The sequence below is a fragment of the Salmo salar genome, chromosome 09 (genome assembly GCF_965601325.2).
Source record: "Salmo salar chromosome 09, fSalSal1, whole genome shotgun sequence".
Lineage (NCBI taxonomy): Eukaryota > Metazoa > Chordata > Actinopteri > Salmoniformes > Salmonidae > Salmo > Salmo salar.
This window is the reverse complement of record NC_138299.1, coordinates 72,823,643-72,835,120: the sequence shown is the minus strand read 5'-3', so window position 1 is coordinate 72,835,120 and position 11,478 is coordinate 72,823,643.

The window sequence follows — 11,478 nt, the reverse complement described above, 5'->3', positions numbered from 1 at the left end:
CGTGTGCTTGATGCCTTGTTTATTTTCAGAGACACTATTTAAATGTCTCATTTGCACCTGCTGCCACATCTAGTTACCTAAGGTGAGGCAAGACCAAAGAGGTGTGTGTGTGTGTGTGTGTGTGTGTGTGTGTGTGTGTGTGTGTGTGTGTGTGTGTGTGTGTGTGTGTGTGTGTGTGTGTGTGTGTGTGTGTGTGTGTGTGTGTGTGTGTGTGTGTGTGTGTGTGTGTGTGTGTGTGTGTGTGTGTGTGTCTTCCAGCTCCAATCACCTCAGTGTTTGTACTGAAATGTTCTCCTCAGTAAATGCAACTCACTACCACAAGTGTTCAATGCATCATACTATTATTAGCAACTCTATCCTATGTGCCCTATCACCAAGATCAAAACGACTGGAGAGTAGGGAGATGTATTATACCAGTTATATAGTACCAAAATAAAAATCCCTCTGGTTCACAGATAGACTTTAAAAACTGCTTGAAAGGGGACTGTTCAGAGTTCACTCTCGGACACCTTCCAGTTCTGTCGCCATACAGGAGATCGCCAGACCCAGATGTAGGATCATGATTTGAGCCAGTTTGTTACAGCAGGAAAATAATCCTGCAGCAACAGTAAATGTGGATTATGGTTAATGGGCATTTGTGTAGGGGTTGCTAAATTTTTCGTGAAGGCAAATTAAGTCAGAAATGTCCAATGGGAAATGATAGAAGCCTTTAGGGAAGCCAGGCCCCTCACAACTACACATTACTGATAGTCTTTAAACCCCACCTCTTCACCCCCATCTTTCCATTACAGCACAAGGCTACTGTACCCACATCTCACTAATAGGGATTAATGACTATATGCATCTCCAGTATTTCCCATTTTTCCAACTCACCCATTCCCTATTCAATTTAGTTTATTACAAGCAGTATCTGACTCATGACTAGGGACATGTATGGATGCTGATTGATGTCATACTGTAAGCAGACACTATTGTCCCTCAGGGCAGAGGTTTGGCCCCAGCCTACAGTGAAACCCTCAATTTAATGTGTTTCTCCATCCACTGACAGCCAGTATAAAACAATGCAGCCATCATGGCGACATGCAGTCGATTCAATCAATAGCCTTTATCCACGGGCCCGGGGTCAGGGTGAGAGGGGCGACAGACAGGGGAGCCAAGGCGTTGACTGTCTTCATTCTCGTCATTCTCCTGAGGAAGATAAAACCACATATGTCGATGGGGCCACTGTTTACGAGGCAGAGAGAAGGAAAGAGGAGATGAAACTATCAGCAGTCCAGTGTAGACATAGATCACCTCTCCTCAGTGAGTCTGTCTGACAGACAGGGCCACGCTATTGTAAGCGACAGTGGCAGATCAGTACTGCCTCCGTTGCACGAGCGACTGACAATGTTCCCTTGAGAACGGGTGAGCTTGTGGGTCATGTCATGGTAGATTTGTATGGTTGATTGTGATGCTGCCTTCTGGCCTGGGCTCCTTGTAACATCAATCTCAATGAGTCTTACCTGGATACATGTATTTAATACAGAACATTTGAGAAATCTGGAGCTAACTGATCTTTTTAACAGATATGATTTTTTTGGGGATTTAATACAATTCTAGTTCTGGGATGTCTGTTCCCTATTCCTTTCTGTAAGTGTGTGAACTGCCCAGAGACCCAGTAGACTGGAGCTAGCCTCTGAGTTAGAACAGAAGGGTTTTTGGGAGTGCTTTTATAATGCCTCTTCTGGGGGTTCTGGGACTTGTCTGTTCTCATTTAAGAATATAACTTTTAGTCTCTTTGGACAACTCTCCCACTTTCCTCCTTTGGTAGAGGTGGTGAGGACAGGGTTTGGGTGGGGGATGGGGGGGGGGGGGGGGGTCTGCTACTAAAATTGAGAACAAACCCTCCCCATTCTGTCCCAAGGTTTTAAACTCTGTTAGCTTGGTGTTTTTGCTTGTGTTTGTTTATTTCCTGTGTGTGGCAGTTGGTTGTACTGTGTGTTATTGTGTCCCACCCACCCCTGATCAGGGCAGACAGGCAGGCAGACAAGCCTCTAAGGGATATCAGGGCTGACAATCAGTGGGGTTCTGACAAGCATATCGTCCTGTAAACAGTGTACAGTATACACACACACACAAACATTCTGCAGAGACATTGCTCAGATTGGTCTGTGAGCAATAACAATTCAGGTCATTTGCACCAGTAGGTAATTTCATGTGGAACAGAGAACTTGACAGAAGCCTACCTGTTTTCTGTCTGAGATAGCATTCCCAAAGGGTACACAACATAGATGTAGCTACATGTACCAGGTCAGCTGCTTCAGTCAGGGGTTAACACTGTCAGGAGAGGAATCAACCCAGGAGTGTTTTCTAAAATGGTCCAGAGTGATAATCCAAATGCACATCCACAGTTGCCCTAATTCCCAGAGATGATCTGTGTACAGTCAGTGTGTGTCTGTCTGTCTCATGGCTGCTGCTCTTAGAGGGAGGGCTCTGTAAAGCCCAGCATGTCATTCCATTAGAGTGCTGCTCCTGCTGTTAAAGCTGACTGCCACAGTGAACGACACAGTAGGTATGGGCATATGACGTTATGCAGACCACAGATTACTACTAAAGATTTTTAGAACTAAACCAAAGATAGACCACAGCTCGTCGTTTCTGATGGGAACAAATGAGTCATAGTGGGCAGAACAAGCAAGGAGGTGGACAGAGCCAAGCACGAGCTAGCGAGATCCTATTGGCATGTTGTAGCATCATCTGCATATTTCAGTTAGGGTGTGCAATAACTCCATTCGCCTTTGCGCATCTTCTAAACAATGTGATAAAAAATATATAAATATTTTTTGCAAAGTCTACAAAACTTACTGTACTTTGCTCTTAACATATTCTAGTTTTGGGAACAGAAAACTGTGTTGAGATCAAATGTTTCATCGATAAGAACATTTGTAGAATGTCGGGGCCAAAATCCATCTTGTTCCATCGTCTCCCACTGCTGGACACTGGGCTTCCTTTCACTACCATATTTGGAAGTCAGTGGAAACGCCAAGCGGATGCTTCACAATTTATACATTCAGTGAAATATCTGTCTCATTGTTCTATCCATGTTATTACTATGGCCAGGTGTCATTTTCATCTGAACAGAAACGATTTGGGCTTGGCTGCAAACACATCTCACTTTAGATCTAGTTACAGCATTAGAGATGTGTTAGATAAAACCATATGGATGTAAAGTGCATATAAACATAAATCGACCAATATAATTAGTGTCATGTCTTTGCACAGGGAATTTCCCGCTCTCCTGCGATAACCTCGTATCCTGTTTAGTTGATCTCGGCATCCAGAATGTGTTGTATGTAATGTCATCTCTATTACACTCTCCTCCGGCCCGCTGGGAGGTGTCAGAGACCCTGGCCTGCATGAGTACCCAGAGATGAGACACTGTGGGTGGGCATGATGGATGACAGGAGTCCCTACCCACCCCTGGTTCTCTATCTTCTCCCATATCAAGTCTTCATTTACCTTCCTATTACGTCTGCCGTCTACATGGTTGTCAGGGATGGTATAATGGTAGGTCAGTAATTATGTTCGGCAATGTGAGCCTCCTGTGGCAGCCATTACTGGTGACAATCGCATGAAATTACAGGTGTGTTATGTTCTGGTCTAGACACATTCAAATTCAGCGGTTGATCTCAGACCACACATAAATCCATGTCTCAGACAAATGTAAACGATTTATGGGTAAACACTGACATTTTCAAAACAAGCATCCACAACAGTTGACAGCTTCTTACTTTTCTCGTTCTCTCTCTCGCTCTCTGCTCACAGTATGTGTAGGACTGCTCTGTTGGAGGTTAGACGGCAGGGTTTCACACTGATTTACACACTGCTATAGACACACACCAGCCTGGTCTAGAAGAGCGGGAGAGGGCTGTGAGGAAGGTTAATAATGTGTATGCGATGGGATGAGAGAGTGGGGTGTGTGAGGCTCTGTCAGGGTGAGAGGACTGGACAGATACTCGGGCAATGGGAGGCTGCACTCATCTCACACCTGGCTGAGCCTGCAGCACCCTGGGTGGTTTTTACTGTGTGTTCTCGAGGGAGGGAAGGAGGGAGGGAGGGAGGGAGCTTGATGCACTCTTAGAAAAAAGGTTCCAAACGGGTTCTTCGGCTGTCCCCATAGGATAAACCTTTTTGGTTCCAGGTAGAACCATCTGTGGAAATGGTTCTACATGGAACCCAAAAGGATTCTTCAAAGTATTATCCTATGGGTACAGCCAAAGAACCCTTTTAGTGTCTCGATGGCACCTTTTTTTTTGTAAGGGAAGGATAGATAGGGGTGGGAGCAGCAGGGGGTAAAGAAGAGCAACAGAGATGAGAGAATGTGTTTACTATGACAAGCCAATCACATGCCATCCGTTACTGATGGAGCTAGCCATGAAACATTCCCCAGAACACCACCCATACAAACATCAGATATCGCACTTACTCCGTACATAAACATAATTAAAAACATATGAACTACTCTCAAAAAAAATAATATGTACCTAATTGGAAATTCAATCAAACTTGCTCTTTTATCTGATCTGAAGGAGCTGTTTTCCAACGCAGGCATTAATATTGCATCGTTAGTTCCAGAATTAGTCAAACCATGAAAAATAAATATATTTTTCCCTTCTGTTCAAATAATTTGGATGTCATTTGGCTGAATTTTCCCCGTATTGCAGACCTTAGTTTTGGTACAGTGGTCAGGGCAATTTGTACGCTGAGGTGGGATGGAGGGAGTTTGTGGTAGGTCTCTCTCTTCCCTCTCTCTTTCACACACAGACACCTCCATTTCTACTATTTTCCTCATATCTCATATCTGCCGACCCAGCACTTTACCAGGTATAGAGGTCTCTGCCATATTATACCCTGAAAGGACATTTAATTGGATTTCAAAAGCATGACTCATTTATACAGTTGTATTGCTTTACCCCTAGTGCTTCAGCCAGGGGCGCAACTTTCACTGGGGACGGGAGGGTCGTGTCCTCCCCACACAGCTAATTCCCTACTTTTCACACTGGCACAGTAATAAACAGCTCTAATGTTACAGGCTTCACATGGCCCTTCTATTGTATTACTGGGCTAGATCAGCCACTGTGCCAGATGTTGTTTGAAGAGAGCAGATTTGGAGAGACTTTGTAACGGTCGTCGTACGTAGTGGACCAAGGCGCAGCGGGTTGAGTGCTCATAATGACTTTTATTGAACACAAAGATAACGATCATGATTGCAGCCTAAACCACACAGCTATGCAAACAACAACTTCCCACAAAGGGACAGGTGAAACAGGGCTACCTAAGTATGACTCTCAATCAGCAACAACGATGTACAGCTGTTCCTGATTGAGAGCCATACCAGGCCAACACAAAGAAATACACAACATAGAAAACCATAGAAATACTAAACAAGAACATTACCCAAAAACCCCAGAACACATAAATCAAACACCCCTCTTACATAAATACATATCCCATAAACCCCGAACCACATAAAACAAATACCCTCTGCCATGTCCTGACTAAACTACAATAACCAATAACCCCTTATACTGGACAGGACGTGACAGACTTGCACTTTCTCTTTAGCTATTTTTATAGTTACCTTTTTAGAAGTGGGAAGATTTTCAGACGGTAAAATATGGGTGATCAATAATTTAGGCCTATTTCTAGGCAATGTAGTAAACTATAGCCTTATCATAGACCTATTTAGGAAGTACATTACCTTGAAAAGAACTGCCCCGTGCTTCTCCGCCCATGCATAGGCTATAGCCTACTCTATTTAATTAAGACCACATGCGCACCTGATCTCACAGGTATGTCTTCTGAACTGGAAGCAGGAAGAATGAGGACAGCGACACTTCCTACGTTTTGCATAGCCCTGTACGGTATATTCTTCCTTTTTAGGTGGAAGATTTGGAGGCAGAGACAAATAAATGGATAATCAATACTTATTGATGACATGTTTTGATTGCACTTCGACTCGCGTCGGTTGAGTGCCCTCCTTCATTCCATTATCAATATTTTTTTACAGGCGCTCTACTAAACTACAGTCTAATCGTATTTAAGTTCATTTCATATTGAACTTAACTGCCACGTGATTCTCCGCCCCTGTAGGCAGCCGACTCCATTTCAATGAGACCATACATACTAGGCTCACTGGAACTCTCACGCCCAGCTAGGAGAGGTAGGCTACTGAAGTTGAAGCAGCGAATTTTGAGTGTGTTAATAATGGGAGAAAATATGTGCTTTTAATCCAATAGGTAGGCTAACGCACACAAAGCAGAAAGAGGACCGTTTCCAAACAATCTGGGGGACGACAAAAATATTTTCATCCAAATGTCTTCCTGGCCACCCGCAGCGTAAAAAATGCAGACCGTGATGCAATTATCTCTGTCAGGTCCAGCAGGCATCTCGCGGAAATGCAGCCCCTGTAGTGCAGTCAGTACACAACACTATGCTCATCATGTCTTAGCAGGATCAAATGTGACAGGGGTCCCGGCAGGGTCAGACAGCCAGGGAAGACCAGTCTACGGAGCTCAGGTGAATTTTGCAGTATATTAACAATATCAGTGAATGATACAAAGTTCCATCTTGAGTTGATGGGTAGACCTACAGTAGCTACAGGACAGCAGCTTAAAGCTACAGTCTGGGAATAATGGTCATTTCAATTATTGAACCATTTGATTCTATTCTTGGATAATATAATGTATAAATGTACACCAAGGTAATCATTTATCATGCCTCAGCAGGGTCAGGCAGACAGGGAAGACCAGTCTGTGATTGATGTGAGGTGAATTTTGGTAGATACAACACTTTACTCTCTCTGTGCAGCAAACACTGGACAAGCCAGATGCAATTTTAAGGCAGTCTGACAAACCTGAAGTTAATTTCCAAACTTTCCCTTGGGAATTCCATAAATGTAAGGTGTGAACTGGGAAAGAAATTGTGTTGGGAGAGAGTTGAGTTATTGACTAGACTGGTGGGGGTTGGGCTTGCAGGCGGCTCGGCATGGATGGTCGGTCTGGCTAAGATTTGATATAGAGGATGTCTTAATAAAGACATTCAAAAGTCTTTGTATTTTTTCAACATAGTTGTTCATTTCTTAGGCTATTGGTTAAAAGTGCAACACAATATTCATGATTGAATTACCTTTGGGAGATAATTCAGTCCGATAGCAGTTGGTTACCTAGTATCTGTTTTAGCCGGCTCCAGATCTGGCACCCACAAAGGTTACCCAGCTTAACCTCTTAACAACAATGACACTGCAATAAGAAAAGTTTGTCATGCTTCCGTTCTGTTGTGGAAGTGTAAAATCTGAATCAGTATTTGAGGTTAGGGGAGATGAGAGAGAGAGAGGCAGTCAGTTGGTGCTGTAATGCAGAACTATAGGGTTGCGTTATGTTGGGTTGGCTTATGGAAGTGGCTTGAGCTTATGTTTGTTTATCCGTCAAGATATCCTGCTTACACATCAAGATACAGCGGCCGTCCAAATCTCCCTCCTGTCTCTGTACACAGAGCTGAATTAATCTGTTTGGGGATCTCTCTGCAGGATCCAGGATGTAGTCTGAATGGAAGGAGGCTGACAGGAGTTGGGGATCTTACTGTAAGATAATAAATGGATTTTATCCCATTTTGGGTATATTTACCGTGTTTGGATATGCACTAGGGTTTATAGATGAGATGTTTGTCTTTTGCAATACATTCCAAAGCTCGAGTCCTATAACGGAATAGATTAGCTCGATCAGCTCTCCGGAATGAGATGTTAGCTCCTCTAAATGCAACAAAAGTCAAACTTTGGGGGGTCTCTAAATAATGCTAATTTAACCATTCTCTTATTTGTTTAAAATGTAGCGGTAACTATGTTTTACAGTGGTAAATATGAAAAGAAAAACGTCCAAATTAAACAAACATTTCATGGTTTAAACCATTTATTTCTATGTGGCTGTCCACTCAGTAGCGCTGAATTTCGGCCTCAGCTGACCTAATTTACAGATTTTCCTTTGTACTTCCTCATTTTCGCCATTTGTTTGCAATGCATCCTTGATCTTAAAAAAACACCTTTATTCCAATGCATTAGATTTATCAGTTGATTTATCATTGTTTTCTTTTGTCAGTCAGCTGTTTAGAGCGCACATTGCTTTGTTTTTCAGGTGGACAAAGGTACTGGTGTTCTCCCTGCCATCCGTAACCAGAAGTACTAGACCATTTCTTTAGCTTTATTATTTTCCTCAGTATTTGTTTTCTTTGCTGGATCAGCTGGCGATGGTCGACAATATCACTAGACAACTAGCCAATAGCTAGACAGCAATGCCCATCCAATCCATCCAACAAGTAGGTTATACATTAACAGTAGGGTTATAAAGGAGACTCTTTCGGTTAGAAGAGGATTTATTCATGTTTGGTTAGAGGAATTCCATTTTGCAATGGCATAGGCCTACATTATTGTGGATTTGTGTGCCCACGAGAACTGTTTTTCATGGTGAAACTTAATGAGACGTTACATACGCATAGTTACACTTACGTTGCATTTTACCGAGATCTCCCAGATCCATGATTCGTACAGGGTTGAAGTTCATAGTTCTAATAAAATTGTAAAATGCTTAATGACAAATAACACTGTCATTAATGTAAGGAAAGAAAGGTAGTGTTGTATGTAGAGGTCGACTGATTATGATTTTTCAACGCCGATACCGATACCGATTATTGGAGGGCCCAAAAAAAAGCCGATACCGATTAACCGGCCGATTTTTTTTTACATGTATTTATTTGTAATAATGACAATTCCAACAATACTGAATGAACACTTATTTTAACTTAATATAATACATCAATAAAATCAATTTAGCCTCAAATAAATAATGAAACATGTTCAATTTGGTTTAAATAATGCAAAACAAAGTGTTGAAGAAGAAAGTAAAAGTGCAATATGTGCCATGTAAGAAAGCTAACGTTTAAGTGCCTTGCTCAGAACATGGGAACATATGAAAGCTGGTGGTTCCTTTTAACATGAGTCTTCAATATTCCCAGGTAAGAAGTTTTAGGTTGTAGTTATTATAGGAATTATAGGACTATTTCTCTCTATACGATTTGTATTTCATATACCTTTGACTATTGGATGTTCTTATAGGCACTTTAGTATTGCCAGTGTAACAGTATAGCTTCCGTCCCTCTCCTCGCTCCTACCTGGGCTCGAACCAGGAACACATCGACAACAGCCACCCTCGAAGCAGCGTTACCCATGCAGAGCAAGGGCAACAACTACTCCAAGTCTCAGAGCGAGTGACATTTGAAACGCTATTAGCGCGCACCCCGCTAACTAGCTAGCCATTTCACATCGGTTACACCAGCTTAATCTTGGGAGTTGATAGGCTTGAAGTGGTGGGTATAATTTGTGGAACGTTCCAACAGGAATCTGTTCCAAAAAACGTAAAGTAAAAGGTTGCCAACCAACAACGCATACAAAGTAGCAACGCATACAAACCTAGCTAACTAGCTGTCGAATAGGCATCAACTCACCACGTAGCTTATTCTTAATGTTTGTCCATAGGCAACCAGTGAGGACAGACATTTTTCGGAATAAACGTGATGAGTGAAAAACGCAATGAAATAGACCACTCACTACCCGGTATCTTATTCTGCCGCTATACAACTTTGTACACGTTGTTTTTTGGCAACCTTGTTATTTACAAAGTTTTTGGAATAGATTCCTGCTGGAACGTTCCACAAATTATATTAAATTATAGTTGATAGCCTTGAAGTCATAAACAGCGCAATGCTTGAAGCACAGCGAAGAGCTGCTGGAAAAACGCACGAAAGTGCTGTTTGAATGAATGCTTACGAGCATGCTGGTGCCTACCACCGCTCAGTCAGACTGCTCTATCAAATCATAGACTTAATTATAATATAATAAACACACAGAAATACGAGCCTTAGGTCATTAATATGGTCGAATCCAGAAACTATCATCTCGTTTTTTCTTTCAGTGAAATACGGAACCGTTCCGTATTTTATCTAACAGGTGGCAACGGGTAGTTCGCAACGAGCCAGGGGGCCCAAATTGTTGCATATACCCTGACTGCGTGCAATGAACGCAAGAGAAGTGACACAATTTCATGTTAGCAGGCAATATTAACTAAATATGCAGGTTTAAAAATATATACTTGTGTATTGATTTTAAAGAAAGGCATTGATGTTTATGGTTAGGTACATTGGTGCAACGACAGTGCTTTTTTTGCAAATGCGCTTGTTAAATCAACACCCGTTTGTCGAAGTAGGCTGTGATTCAATGAGAAATTAACAGGCACCGCATCGATTATATGCAACGCAGGACACGTTAGATAAACTAGTAATATCATCAACCATGTGTAGTTAACTAGTGATTATGTTAAGATTGATAGTTTTTTATAAGATAAGTTTAATGCTAGCTAGCAACTTACCTTGGCTTCTTGCTGCCCTCGCGTAACAGGTAGTCAACCTGCCATGCAGGCTCCTCATGGAGTGCAATGTAAGGCAGGTGGTTAGAGCGTTGGACTAGTAAGCGGAAGGTTGCAAAAACAAATCCCCGAATCCCCCCTAGCAGTTAACCCCCGTTCCTAGGCTGTCATTGAAAATAAGAATGTGTTCTTAATCTGACTTGCCTAGTTAAATAAAGGTGTAAAAAATATATATATATATATATATTTAAATCGGCAAATCGGTGGCCAGCAATATCGATTACCGATTGTTATGAAAACTTCAAATCGGCCCTAATTAATCGGCCATTCTGATTAATCGGTCGACCTCTAGTTGTATGTCACGCGATCTGTTAAGCCTTAACTTGTGAATTATGGACAACTCACGAATTATGGACAACTCATGAACTAGGGTGTAAAACATATTTTGATTTAACTCCTGTATTATATTGAATATAGGCTACCTGTTGTGCGTGCGTGTTGTCCACTCATCCTGCTCAGCCACAGTCAGCCATGGAAGATTTCTAAATTAGATGGGGGAGGGATGTCGTGTCATGCCCATTTTTAGCAGTGGCTAATTTATGTGATAATCAATATGCACCTCATTAACTTCAGCTGCAAGCAAGGCGTGTGTGTGTGATGTTTAAATAGGACTGACAGATCTGCACTCGAATAAACTGTTATATTATCTGTCTCATTTATCATCTGACTCTGCATCTTCCTCACTCCCCCTCTCTTCCTTTCTTATACATGCCTTCTCTCTCGCTCTCTCTCGTTACTATAACTGTGGGAAGCAGGCCTCTGCTGATAGGCTGAGGTACACACACACACACACACTACACAACACACAAATGTCCCCGGACTGCTCCACCCTCTCATCTGCTCTCACACTCTCTTTGTCTCTCCCTCCCTCCCTTCCTCTGTCTGAGGTACTTAGAGCTGGGGTAGTCTGTCTGGCGGACACACAGGGATTAACCCCACATAAGGAGGAGAATGTCTGTCTCTGAGC